This window comes from Xiphophorus couchianus, chromosome 20 (assembly GCF_001444195.1).
Source record: "Xiphophorus couchianus chromosome 20, X_couchianus-1.0, whole genome shotgun sequence".
NCBI classification, from domain to species: Eukaryota; Metazoa; Chordata; class Actinopteri; order Cyprinodontiformes; family Poeciliidae; genus Xiphophorus; species Xiphophorus couchianus.
This window is the reverse complement of record NC_040247.1, coordinates 21678396-21693394: the sequence shown is the minus strand read 5'-3', so window position 1 is coordinate 21693394 and position 14999 is coordinate 21678396. Positions and strand designations below refer to the sequence as shown.

General features: G+C 37.4%; 1 protein-coding gene across 3 annotated transcripts in view; it reads left to right on the top strand.

Annotated features, from left to right (window-relative positions):
- Window positions 1-390: 390 nt before the first annotated feature.
- The window catches only part of LOC114135095 (histone deacetylase 7-like), a 68550-nt gene continuing 53941 nt past the window's right edge, over window positions 391-14999 (top strand). The window contains exon 1 of one of the 3 annotated variants that reach the window (XM_028002041.1): window positions 391-750. The gene's annotated coding sequence lies outside the window, so the exon portion shown is untranslated. Of the gene's footprint in view, window positions 751-10872; window positions 11230-14999 lie in introns of those variants that run through there. The other 2 variants (XM_028002039.1, XM_028002040.1) reach the window with 2 other exon arrangements.

Below are 14999 nucleotides of genomic sequence, written 5' to 3'. Positions count from 1 at the left end.
AGTCGAAAAACTGAAAAAAATCAACAACACACAAAAAGACATCTGTCACCAAAAAGAAAAAAAAAAACTTATGTAAATCTTGATAAAGTGTCAGAATAATATGCATCAATAGAACTTTTGCATCACTATACTTTCAACCATTTAAATCCAATAAATAGAAGCACTAGAGATTGTTAAAGCACTGAATCAAATCCTTTTTATCTCGATGCATGTTTTTTGCATTGCTGTCTTCTATACTTTGTTCATCCTGAAACAACACTTCCTGCAATTGTCTTTCAGCAGACACACAAGTGACTGCACAGTCAGTCGCGCTCTCTTTCTCGCGTGCACGCACCCACAGTCATCCCAGCCCTGTAACCCTCCGCCCCCCACCACCTCCCTCCTTCCCTTTCACAGAGCTTCTACCGCAAGGACAGCACCGGCAGAAAGTTTGACGGGCGGATGATAGGGCAGAGTGTCTTCTGTGAAAGAGAACATAAAGGGGATGTGATTAAACATGTGTGTTTGAGAAAGAGAGAGAGAGAGAGAAAGTGAGTTGAAAGTACAAGACACTGAAAAGTTAGAGGGCGCTCGTAGTGTCAAGCAGTTTGTCTGTGTGACTCCTTTCGTCAGTGCACTCCAGCTCTGCAGCACCACTCCCCTGTCAAAGCAGAGATATCTTCTCCCCAAGCACACACCGGGACGTCCTGCTGCTGCCTCGCTGATTGACTGGACTGCTGTCGGACAACGGAGGAAGCTCTCCCTGGACCGGTAGGATTTTGATCTCAGTTCTCATCTAATGGTTTTATTTGCTAAAGGACAGAAAGGTGCACAGTGTGAAAGCCAAGCAGAATTTTAGTGGGCGTAGTGTGTTTTGTGAAGACTTCACAAAGTATGGGCAGTTTTTGTTTTTCTTTTCAAATTTTGTATTGCTGGTAAGATTGTTGTTTTAAGACTCATCTTCACTTATCCTCCTGGGAAGCAGTCAGCTTTGGTTCTGTTCATCTTGGGAGAAGCGCTGGTTTATTCTGGACTCAGTTTTGCGGCTAATGCAAATGCCATAGAAATTACACAGATATGCTAAGTGGGGAAAGAAAGAAAGAAAGAAAGAAAGAAAGAAAGAAAGAAAGAAAGAAAGAAAGAAAAAAAGAAGCAAAGATTGTGGTGAGTAATAGACACACGTGCTTCTCTTTTTTTCTGGTTTCATTTCTTTGGATTTTGTAAGTGCCGTTTCCCAGGATGGGTAAGAGTAGAAAATTGGAAGCAGAAACACCCACCCTGGGGAGCAAGTATGTCCACAAAAAGTAGTAAGAGAGTCAAGAAAAACAAGAAACAAAACTTGAGTCTACTGAAACAAGGGGTTAGATAGGCAGTGAGGTAGAGATGAAGTGGGAAGGAGTTGTGTTGACAGTCAGTGTAATTAAGTCGCTTTCCCATTGAGAACCTCTAGAATTGTATTTTAAATGCATCAGTCAGTGCAGCTCACACTTATTAAGCACTGGTTTCTCAAATATTAAATGCAGTTCCTTATATGCAATGCATTTTGTCCAAGGGTACATAATAAGAAAAAAACGTCATAAAAGTGTGTTTGCTGTACGTTATGTTTTGCTCTTCGTCTCCTCTTCCTGGTTTGTCCGTACGCTACATAAAGGTTCCTGCACAAAACCTCTGCTGCCAACGTTTTGTCCCGTTACATCAAACTTTTTTTTGCTTTATTTTTGTTCTCCTATGTTGCTCTAATTTTAGGCAAGTTTATGAGGTTTCATAGCCCATAAATCAAACTTGTGTTCCGTGTCCATTACAAAAATCAGGGACTAGCAATAATAGCATGTTTTGTTTAGTTTGGGAAGTTTGTGCTTTGACATATTTCAAAACTCGTAAAACGTGCTGTTTCGTGTGGTCATACATTTTCTGTTTTTATTGGGGTTGAATGAAGCAAAAATATTTGCAGATTTTATCTTTGGCATTTCGGCCATTTTAGCTGGTAATACAAGTAATTGATAGTTGCAGCTTTTAGGAGAACCCACTTCATAAAAAGTTTGAACCATTTCCAGGGAAGTAAGGAAAAATTAAAGATCAGTCTGGGCAGGCAAACTGAATGGGAAACATTATAATCTCGAGTGTTTTGTATTTCTCTCAGTAAAATAACTCATCAGACCTCATGTTTGTTTGACTGCTAAATGCTGAAGTTGAGAGAGAGCAACTCGTGCTTTTTTTCATTCTCAGACCACAGTTCCACCGTCCTCACAACGAAAACTGTTCAACATTATTGCAGCAGCAAAGTAACTGGACATTGAGGCCTGCAGGTTCACACAAACATTGTAAACATGGTGACTCTTTCCATTTTGGGATGCTCATTAAGCATCTCTGGTTTGTGTGATGCTGTTTGCTCACCCGACAGATACTAAATGATACACGTCTGGATTTTATTTAGGGGTAACAGGAGATACAAAATGACAAAAGAGGCTGAACTGAATAACACACCACAATGTTAAGATTTTTGAATTTAGTTTATTTTTTTGTTTAATTTTTTTTACCAAAATGAATTAGCAGCTTTTGATCTATTAGCAATTTGTGCTTATAATGTAATCTGGTCTAGCAAACTGAAGTAAATTGCCTCACTGGTCATTGTGTCTGCTGTAATCAGGTGAATGTTGCAAATATCAGGAAAGGTTGCAAACTGAAGTAAGGTCATAATAAGGAAGACCCTCCAAAAAATGACATTTTATCAGGTTGTAACTTGTAAATCTTTGGTTTCAATAACTTGGTTATCAGTATGACCTTGAAGAGCTTTACAGTAAGTGGATTAAAGCAGGAACAGCCCTTGTATCAAAGATATTTGATTTCCTTTACTTTTTTCTTCACTTTGACCCCTGGTGGATATGAGGATATTTCACCATCCTTAACCTGAATGCTAAATTTATAGCAGCCTGAGTGAAATCTCGCACTGTTGAGACTTTTGCGCCGCTGATGTATTAAATACCACATCTTAAACCTTTCATATCTGCACACATTGTTCTGCGCTCATGTGCTTCGTATACTTTTTCCACACAAGCTGTCACTGGAGAGTGAAGGCGTCGTAAAGCAGCACTTTCCAACATCACAGTCACTTTCCAGAGAAACCAGACGGGCGCTTTAGGCACTATCACTCCTCTCTGTGGTTAATCTTTGCTTTCAAGCTGGGAGCAGAAAGCCTGAAGAGGTTTCCCACTGCTATTCACAACCTCCAGCACCTTTAAGGTTCAAAGTCAGCATGCAGCTGCTACGCTGAGCTTAGTGAGACCTACCTAAACATACTCTAGATTTTTTTCGGTTTGTTTGGGTTTTTCTTTTTTACCATGCAGCGTTCTAGTGATGAAAGAAAGAAAGAAACATTTCTGCTTTATGCATTTAGGCAAGGAGAGGGTCTTTCGGTTTTTAACTATTTCTATGCCATAAGTTTTATCCCACAGTGAAAATGAAAACTTCATGTGATTTTGCTTGTGAATTTCTGACAGAGATGTCTGAGACTTTGCTGTAAGTCACAGTTCCACAAACAGATGCGTTAATTGATGCTTCCAAGCATTACTAAATTGACTTGAAATGCCACTCAAAAGACTGAATTTCGACTCGTGCTGTAACTGCTCTGTACTTCACTTGACTTGACTAGTTTATTCAAAGACTCTAGTACGGACTTCACTTTGATTTGCATTCTAAATGTTGACATAGACTGATTTTCTAAAGACTTCAGTCTCAGACCTGAACTACCTCTTGAAGACTTAAGACTTGACATGAACTTGAACTATGAAGACTGAAGACTTGATGTGGACAAACTTTAGAAACAAAACATCAATTCATCTTAAAAATTCAAGAATCCAGACTTGATGTGAACTTTAAAGATTTGGGATTTGACTCAAACCCTAAAGATTTACTCACACTTACAGACTAAATCCACTCTAACAACCAATCACTTAACTTGGAGTTGTGCTCTAAAGTCATATGGACAGAATTCAATTTGAGCTTTATACACTTGTGACTTTCCTTGTAAGACTCAAGACTTATTTAAAGTTTGCATTTAAACCTCTAAAGCTCCTGTTTTAGTGGTTTATGACTTGCATTCATGTTCCAAAGACGTATAGCTTGACTTGGGAATTGAGAAATGTCTATCTCATCTGAGCTTTGGTGAAAGTAATCTGGAAAATCTGTCCACAGTTTAAAACTCTGTCACAGCTGAGCATAATCTACTGTGAAAGAGTATGTGCAATATATGAGCCTGAGACATGGACAGAGTGGCTTATAGTAATTTGATCATGTTAGCTGTAGCATTTCTCTCAAACTGGGCTCTTTATTAAACTTCAACTAATTTCACAACATAAACCCTAAAATAACTAGAACGCTCTCCTAGTTAATTTCACTTCACCATTTTCATCATAATAACAGCACCTTAAGGAATATTCTTTAAGAAAAATGCATTAACAAGAGTTATCTGAACATTCACATTCTGAACAACAGTACTTTTTTGAAAAATGTTTTATCTCAGACTTTTGGGCAGTTTATTAAGGTAACCTACCATATCGTGTAGGTATTTGGAGCATAACATGTACTTTGTCATTAGACCAGTCAAATGGGTTTTGTGAAACGTGAAGTTACTTGACAAATATTAGCTTATGATATGAAAATGATGCAAAAAAATAAAATAAAATGTTATGTCAGGGCTTTTTTGAATTGGCAGTGACTAAACATCCTAACCAACACAATAATTAGAAAAACTGGCAGGTAAAATAAATTGCTTTAAGTTTGTTTTTACAGTTTTGAATCGTGTTAATACAGTATATGCTACTTATTGTTACAAATCTTATTACAATCATACCTTTTGTTCTTCTGCTTCTCTGTGTTCAGATAGTATTTTCCTGCTTCAGTTTATTTTGATTTTCGTTGCTTCCTGTTTTACATTGTGAACTTTTTCCGAGTTACTTGAGTCCCTTTTTACCCTCGCTGTCAACACGCCTGACCTTTGTTTACTGACTTCCACTCACCTGTTGTTTATATGGCTTTAGTTTCCTCAGCTTACATTCTGCCAGGCTTCCTTTGCTCACTGCCAGACCTTTGTGTCGGCCTCTTTTCCTGACTCCTATCTGCCAAGTTTTAGATTAGTCTGTGTTCAATGATTTATTTGGCTTCCTTTCTCCAGCAGTGCTGTTTGTTTCTTTGCTCCTTCAGTTGGATCAATACTGCATATAATTACCCCATGTCTGCAGCCTTCTGACTACTGTTTTGCCTTTAAATCCATCACCTTCACCTTGTTGCTTAACTTAAAACAGCTCTCATTTAATGTGATGGTCCTGCTGGGAAACCTCGCCTATACTGACATTCAACACATTCTTTACCGTTATAGTTCCCACCCAAGTCACCAAAAGTACAACAGCAGTTGCTCACAAAAACAAAGCTTTCCAGTAGTTCAAAGAATATAACAGAGTCAGAGCCATGCTACCCAATTTCAAGCCTCCCATGACACAAATCCAATAAGTTCTGATAGAATTTGAAAGAAGCAAATCCAATTTACTAAAACTCCACCCGTTAGAGTCAGTGTGTATCCCCAAAAGTTGTTTGTCCAAGCCCTAAGTTTACTTAATACTGTGTTGAAAATCATTCTGATGTAGCTGACAACCAATAATACCTTGATGATCTCAACAACAGAAATCAGCCTAAAATGCTTCAAGATGCTGCTAAAATTAGTGTTTTTTTTGTTGTTGTTGTTTTTAAAAATTAGGTCAATTTGAGTGGAATAGTCTTTTAACTTGAAAATAAAATGATCAGAACAGAGAAGGGGAAAAAGTAAAAACAGGCACATCAAAGCTTTTCAGTTTCACAATGTTTGTACCTGCTGTAAATGTCCATGTTATTTCCACTTTCCAGAGTGAATATATGTGTCTGCGCGATAGGGTGACCCCCTGGACGTTAAAAAAGCACATTCTTGTTTATAGGTCTCTGGCTTCCACTGGTTGCCAGGAAATCTGTCCGACTGATAACTCCACACATTCCACACACATCCCAGTGATCTGCTGTGTCATTTCACTCATTGACCCCTCCGACATAATGCAAGTTTTCCGCCCTAAACAGCTGTTATCAAGAAGTAGAGTTTTACCATTTCCACCCACAACATCCAAACACAACTTCATGTAGATGAGAGTTTTCATCTACCTGATTTTGAATCTTATTTTCTTATATAATTTGGTAAATGTTCCACCCCCCCACACCTTCCTGCCCTATGCCTTAATAATTTTCATTCTCACCATATCTTTTCCTCGAGTATTTTTTGTTTTTCTGGCAATCTGCCCTGCAACTGCTGCTCCCTCCATCACCGTATTGCCTGACTGCATTCTTCTCATTCCTACCGGCTTCCTGTGACTGGAAGAGCAGTGAGCCCCACTGGCCACAAGCCTCCACCTTGGAGTTCTACCCACATTAGGGAACATCTGTCATTTCTCTGCTTTTGGAAATTTATCAGGGAATCAAACTGCTTTGAGAGTCAACCACAATATATTTTTTCTCCAACAACCTGGCGATTAAATTCTCATTAAATGCAAGGTGAAAAGATGTGTTGAAGCCCCTTAATTTAAACTCTTTCTAGGGGATTTGTCATTGACTTCCGATCATGACATACCAGAGGACACACCCCCTGCGCCTTTTTTATATTTAATCACGTCATAGCCGCAAACTGGAATGTCATGACATGTCATGTTACAAAAGAAATTAGTTCATAAATTGAAGGAAAGTGATACATAGATTCAAACTTCTGTACAAATAAAAATCTAAATATTCTAGAGTGCATTTTTTTACTTCTTGAATCTAAAAAAAAAAGCATGTCTAACAATTTTCCCTGGAAGTAATTAATAAATACAGCTCACCCACTGAAGAACAGACTTGATTTGAACATTGTTTCTATGTTCAAACCTCATTTAAACATGAGTCAATGTGCCTTTAAATCATAAAACTTTAGTCTACACTTAGACCATGTGCAAATTAGAAGTTTCTAAAACTTGCAAGAATTTAACAGGCCGAACTGAAACACAAAGAAAGCTTTGTTTGATTCAGTGCAAATGGTTCATCTTGGTTATTTTTTCAGTTGTGATGTTGCAGAAACAAAATCAATGTGCAGAAACAGCATTTTCTTTGTAAAATGGAGCAAACAGGGGTAAATCTGTTCATAGTTGTGTTTTAGTGGTGGATGGAAATATTAATTTTGTACATCCGTCAGGTAACTAAACTGATCAGGTCAGCAATAAACAGAGAAACAGCCAAGACGCTCATGGCGACTGGAAAAGCTGCAGTGATACGCAACTCAGCGGGGAGAATATGTGAACAGAACAACTTTCAGTTCTGCACTCCACAAATCTAAGCTTAATGGCAGAGCAGCAAGAAGAAAACCATTGTTTAAATAAATCTGAAATTTGCTACAAAACTTGTGAAGGACATGGGAAACAACAAAATACTCCTGCTGATATTACAACATAGTGGGGTTCTCTAGTGTTGTGGCTTATTGCAAATGCATGCCACACTTTTCAGCTTTTAGTACAATCTTTCTTCCACTTCACAGTTGCTTTCACAATAAAATGCACTATAAAATCTGTGATTGTAATGTGAGCACATCTGAAATGCTGTAGATATTTTTTTAAGGCACTGCAAGCCTGCTTAATAAGTCCTTCAGACTCACGTCCACGCTGACCGATAATAATTTAATATAATTGTGCATAATATTTTTTGATTTTGCTGCTAATTATGTTGTAAATGCATGGTCTTGTTTTGACATGATTCACATGAATAATATGTTAGTTATGGCTCATGAAACCACAATAAATAAGCACATTAATTTTTAGTTGCGCTGTTTAATTTTTCAAGCAACGATGCTAAACTGTCTAATTTCGGGGAAGCATGCCATAATTTCAGAGGCAATCGTTTCCAGGCACTCTCTACATCTGCTGCTGGGAGAAGCACTGTGTCAAGAATGTGGAGTTTAAAGTGGAATGTTATGAAATTCAATTTGCTTGAACGTATCTCAAATTGTTCAGGCCACAGTCAACCCTGTGACTGTGAGATGGCCTGCCAAGAGTACAGGGGAAAACATACTCTGTTGTTGATAGTAACTTCTTCTTACTTTTTTTTTTTTTTTTTAACCCATCCCACAAATTTCCCCTTAGGTAAACATTTTATCTCGGCAGCAATAAAAACCTACTGACTGCCTCAGTAGGCCAGGACCAAGTCTGGGTCACATGAAAAAAATGTCTACTTTGTTGGCTTTTAAAAGCGGCATTCACAGAGATCGGCTTATCTTTGGCAGTTTGGTTTTGGCCACAGGCAGGGTGATGACTCTGAGACCTAATAAAATCTCAATTTGGAGGAGAACATGTGAGAATGGAAAATTGAGTGGAAATAGGTTTTCTTGGACGGGTGTCTGTGCCCGACTTTATAAGCACATGTGATTGAAAACAGAACCTTCTTGTCCAGAGGGTTCACATGATGGTCAGATCTTCAAATTAAAATGCAATTTATTGAAGTTAGTGGAGGATAAACGACAAATAAAAAGCTTGGATGGATCTTAGAATTTGAGGCTGTCCTCTTGGCTTGACTAATTTCGCACAGGCCCCTGTGGTTTACCAAATTATTTTAATGGCCATATTTACATTTTTGGGCAGTCTGTTGCTGTCTTCTCATCACTCTCTGTAACGTTATTCCATCTGGTGCCATAGTGTTTTCCCTATTTCCCATAGGTTTCAATTCTAAACATAAGGGCTGCCCGGTTGAACATGTTAACATGCATTACAATCACAAATTTCAATGTATTTAATGTGCAAATTCTTAATCTACAGAAATCTTCAAAGTGTGGGGTGTATTTGTGTTTACTTTAATATCCCAGATAAAACCCAGTGCCACCAGTCAATAATAATAATAATAATAATAATAATATATTAGATTTAAACAGGGTTATAAAACACCTTTTATTTCAAAGCAGTTTTGCATAAGTACAATCCAAGTATTATCCAAGTGTTATTGTTATGGTGAATTGAGAGACTCCAAACTAAGACACTTAATTTGCTCATTAATCAAAGTCTAAAGTTAGTAATTGGGTTTACTTCAGTCATTGCAAGCCAGAGTTATTTTTGTAAAGATCTGTGGATTGTCACCAGTGACTCATTGTTTCATTTTCAGATTTTCCCTCCCAGAACTGGTATTTTTGCATACTTGGGAGGGTGACTGAGGTGCATGCAAATGTGTTTTCCTGTTTATTTAATATGACTACCAGTGATATCCAATAATAGCATTCACATTTTCATTGCAGAAACTGAACAGGGCTTGCCATCAATGGTGGATCTAATGACCAAACAGATAAGAAACTGAAAAAAACCCCCATTTTGCTACAAGAAAGACAGACAAAAGTGCCAAGAAAACATCTGAGTGTATTTATTAGTTTATTTTCTTTGTTGCTGCTTTTTGTACTTGATCACCTAAATGTTTCATTAGTATTTTTTTGGATCAAAAAGAATGGCAGGTTTTTATGATACATCTCTACTAAGTGCTAAATTTGTAAGTTAACTTTTAGATTTCTATTCTCAGAGATTGTTTTGTTAACAAACTCATTTTTAGAGCTTTTTTTTTTTTTTTTTTTTTTACAATAAAGTGCTACAAGAGTATCACCCCAGATCTAAAAAAAAGTGAATAAAATATTTGGTCAAAGTTCCTAATTCACTTATATCTAGTTTTGCACTATTATACCAAATATAAATTACAAAAATGCTTATGCCTGTAACACATATATGTGTTTTTGTGCTTCGTCTTATTTGTACAACTATTTAATTTTTTAATTTATTACAATATGTTATTCACATTTGTTTTATCTTTAGATTTGCTCTGTGTTCTCACTTATAGAAGACATCTAGCTGTATCACACTGTGTCAAATGTCTCTAAAAGATTCATAATCTAATTTCTCTTACTTCTTATAACCATTGCAGACATTGTTCTAAGTACATCCCTACTCCCTCTTCTCTTAATCCCATCTTTCTCCTCTCCAGAATTGACTCAAACTACTTTAAAATCTTCTTCTGAATCCAAACAGGGATAGTTTTTTTTAGGTAATAAGGTGCATTTTGAATATCTTCCTCGTTTACAAAAATTCACTAATTTGGTTTCAATGAGAACTACGAACTTACAGATTTGTTGTCACTCAAAGCAGCTCTTCGGAGTTTAAATATTTATGAATATGACCCTTCATTGTTTTATTTAATAAGTCACTGTATACTAAAACACAACACAATAAACTCGTCGAGATCATATTTGCATAATAACAACTTGTACTTACTGGTTACAATTACAACAGAAATGCATACATTTAAATTGTGGTTTGACATGAATATATTTTCAGTAAATTAGAGTACAACAAAGATTATGCAGCTTGGAAAAGTACACAATTTCCCGCCCTATTTTGTCAATTCAATCAATCAGTATCTCATTAATTCTATGCAGCGATTTTTCTGTAGGCTGAAATTTTTTTTTTTAGTTTAATTGCAAACAAAAAAAAAATCACTTGAATGGACAGGTGAATTTATATTACACTACATAAAAACTTTTAATTTACGGATTTCTTTATAATAAATCAACTTAGAATATAAGGTCTATTCTGCGCTTTAGGTTTTGCTGTAAATTTCCACAAGTGGAGAGATATCAGTACTATTAATAGATATTTATAATTAGAGCTAGAATATCTTGTTAGGCAGGATTCAATGCATCCACTTCTCAGCCAGATGTGAGACAAAGGTGAACACACCCACGCTCGCGCTGGCGCGCGCGCAATGCGCATCCTCACCCAGACGAGTCAGCAGCAGATGGAGCCCTAACACCAGCAGCTCTCGCAGATGAAAGTGAGACGTTCCAGCGGGGTTTATGAGCAGTTTCGCCGCCGACAGGCTGTCAGAGCGAGCGAGGAAGAGGCACATAAATGCACAGCAGCGCTCTGTGTCGGTGGATAGTAATTGTTTCTGTAGCAGGAGCTCCTCGCGCTGCAGTAACAGCGGCGCGCGCTTTGGCGCTTTGAACGGCGCAGTAAACCGTCCGCTAACTGTTACTATAACGACCGGTTCGTTAAGAACAACGTCCGTCGTCGAGGATGACAAGGACACGTTCACAGACGACGTGTACAACTGCAGTCTGATTTCCACCGGCTTTCCAGGCGACCTTATTTTAAAAATGTGTCGCTTCTGAACTTCACAGCCTGAAAGGTAGGCATTGTATACACGCTAACATGCCCGGTAAACAACTTTCTAAGACTTCCTGTGAAAAAAAAAAAAAAAAAAAAGCCCACTAGTAGTGGGCTGTTTTGCTGTCATCAGCGTGCCAACTACATTACCGGCTTCCCGTGAAGAGTGGGAAATGGGAATTTAAATGTAAGCTGAGCTCTAAACGCTAAATCAGCTGGAGTCATTTTGTACTATTTGTTTGTCTTATAAAGAGGACATGTACAGACAGGCTTTAGATTTGTAGCATATATGTCACAACTGACTTAACAACTGCAAGAAATGACTTACCAATAGTTGTTCACAAATTATGAAGTTTTTATGTCTATGTAGTGCTCTGTTGTGCAATAATGGTAATTGTAAGCACAATCAGGGGATGTAATTTTGAATAGTACTGTTTCCTCAGTCATAGCCAACCAGTGTTTCAGAATATCACTGAAAAGTTCTTTTAGAACATTACTTGAATTGAAAGCCATAGATATAGGTTTTTATTTTGATAATTTGATAGCTGTGTTTAACAGCTTCTCAGAAAGTACTATAATTCCTATAAAATCATTTTTAAAAAACAATAATGTTGTGCTATGGCCCAATCAATCATGGGAAGACAGCTGTCTTAATAGGTACCCAACAGACTGTCACTGACATGCTCCACATGAGTCATTGATTAAGAAGCTGAGGTTTCAGGGTGCTGTATCCAATGTAAAGTTAAGTGGAAGGACAACTTTTGGATATGCATATTTCTCTTGCTAATCCCTTCTAGAACCAGGGATGACCTCTTAAACATTTTACCCACTGTAAGGAGAAAAATGATTGTATTGTTGCTCATTTCCTTTGCAAATCATGGTCCAAGATTTTGAGTCATGATTTAGTTAGCCATGTTGTCTACTCCTGTGTTATATTAAATTCAGAGACAGTGTAGCTGTTTGCCATCTACATTGCACACTTTCCTCTCCTGACAATTTTCATGTTGATGCTAATTTCATTTTCCAATATGACCTTCCACCTGTCCACATTGTGAGAAGTTTGTTAAACCAGTACCTGGTTTAATGATCACTGGTATCACTATGCTAAAGTGATTGATAAGCATGGCTGGAGTAATATGCAATAGAGAACCTATTGGATATTGCCATGAGACACCAGAGCCATGAAAACTAGCTAAGGATCACTATAAAAGCGATAGCAGCACAACTCAGTAGTGCCTCAGGCTGATTGTTTCCATGTCACAGCGTACTGATGCAGTACTTCATGCAACAAGAGCACAGATGAAAATAAGACATACAAATGGTTTGAACAACTTGGCTCATAATTTACATTTATTAAGTAAGAAGAAAGACACACAGACATGCTGTGGGTTAAGTGAGCATGGATATCATGATTTGTGTACTGGTTCAAAATGTTAGTAAGAAGGAAGAAAACTGCAAAGCACAAGCAGATTATACAAGGGTTGTGTATCCTTTCTAGCACGAAAGTTTTAGAAACCAGTTAAAGTTGTTGTTTGTGAAAAAAAGCAGTAGTAAAACTCCAGAAATGTCTGTGCTTTTTAGTTCTGGTGTGCTGCTCCACAATAATCAGAGGAAATCATCTGTCCAACTCTTTGGAAGCTTTCTTGTTTTTTCTTTTGCCTGTGGACAATCAAGTCCAAACACACACACACACACACACAGTGTAAGTTTCCCATTTCACCAGGTTAGCTCTCTCCCTCGGCACAGATGAGGTCATAGTCTTAATACTGTAGCAGAGATAGAGTTACATTACTTTCATCAGCACCATGCCAGAGGAATAAAGACCACCTGCACTCCTATTCACATTTATATTATACTGTACTTCAGTGTTGTAAGTCACAAATTTGTGTGATCATCCTATGTTTCTTTTTCTAAAGATAACTTTATGAAGAAATAATGTTCTGACCTGGTGAACAAAGGCATTTTCAACTCAACATAATTAGCAATTTTACGCAGTTAGTGTCAGCAACTGGCCACACCTTAGCTTAACTAGTTGTAACAATGGTATTCTATTTATATCTTTCTTATCACAAGTTTGTGTGTAGTGAGCATCCTTTTGACTTGTCTTGAGGTATGAAGCTGAGTTTCATTTCACATGGTTTGAGTTATTTTTAAAGAAACAAGATGGTCATGTTTATTTTGTACATTTTCTTTACATGTAACAGCTAAACTGAAGGACTGGTGTGATGATTTATAGAGTGGGGTGAATCAAAAGGCCTAAATTTTATAATAAATTCATTTATCTCAATAATTGTCATTGTGTTTTGCAGCTAATTGGCATATACTGTATTCAGAGCTTCATATAGCTAATCTGTCAAATTTGATCAGGGGCCTTCTTTTGCAAACAGAGCCTATCTTATCGGTCAAGCCAGAAGACATTGGGGAGTTCACTAAACTGTTTAGTGCCAAATCATTAGCTAAACATCTGATTATTGTGAATGTATGCATGTCCCAAAGGTTTAGGCTATTGTGATGTGTCAAAAAATCTAACCTTTTATCAGCATGAGTAGTGTAAAGGCCAACTTATGCTAGTCAAAAATATGGTTGTTACTTTCTATTAAACAACCTACAGCTGTCGCCTGCATACCAAGGAGAAGCAGCCACTGATCTGTTTGATCAGATGTCAAAACTATTCAGAAGCATTGAGACTCCTTAACAAACCATCCACAGCTGAAGTCCGGTTATTGTAGATTTCAGCACAATGTGTTAAAGGCCAAAACAGAAGGACATCCATTAACACTTTCTATTTGCAATTTTATGTAGTTACTTTAACTGTAGCTGGACATAATGTTGTGGTACATTAGTGTTATAAAGATTTTTTGTTTTGCTTTTTAGTCTGCGGACTGTTTTTCCTCTTTTCTGTAAGGATGACTAGTCATACTGAAAAGGGATCTTCCACCTCAAGGTTAAATCATTTATTTTCAGCATTTGTGATTCAACTCTTCAGTTGTATAATAACCATTTGCAGAAAATACAATTTTATGGTACTTTCACTGGCAGTGGACACCCGTCTGCTGTTGTTTTTTTAAATCAACAAGCTTAAGACTATACATTTTATCCAGTACACATAATTGTGCTCCACAATTGTAAGAGGTAATGCCAGCCTTTTTCCCAGAAGAGATAACCTTTAAAAGTCAGCAGTGTTTTCCCCGTGTGAGCCACAGCAGTGCTCTGACAATAGGGATAGTGTTCTGGATCGACCAGAGGCCCAGATCACATTTCCTGTTCCTGATTTAAGATCAACTCAGCTGACTACTGATACAGTCTGCTTCTCAACAACACAGCAAAGGGACCATCACTTTGCTGTTTATTATTTCTGTGTGTGTATGGGTGTGTGTGTGTGTGTGAGAGAGAGAGAGAGAGAGCGAGAATGAGAGAGATAGACAAAAACAGAAAGAGAGAAAGAGAAACAGAAATTGATAAGAAGATAGCATGATAGAGAGGGCAAAAAAGCAAAGGGTAAGAGTGGAAGTCAACAATCAGTAACTTTATTAAAGCCAGCAGAGGCTAGCACTGGAAGGTAGTCATATCATTCTTATTGACTTCAGGGTGAATTTAAAACAAAGAAGCCCTTCTCTGTGTATAATCACTTTACCTTTTGTGCAATAATAGTGATTCACAGTTATTGCCAAACCTATTAGCAGAAGTCAACATGAGAATCTGAGTTCTTAGTCAAATCATCCCTAAGGCAGATGAGTTAAAAACAAAATAAGGTACAGTACGTGCACTAATGTTTCTGTGTGGGTGTGCTAA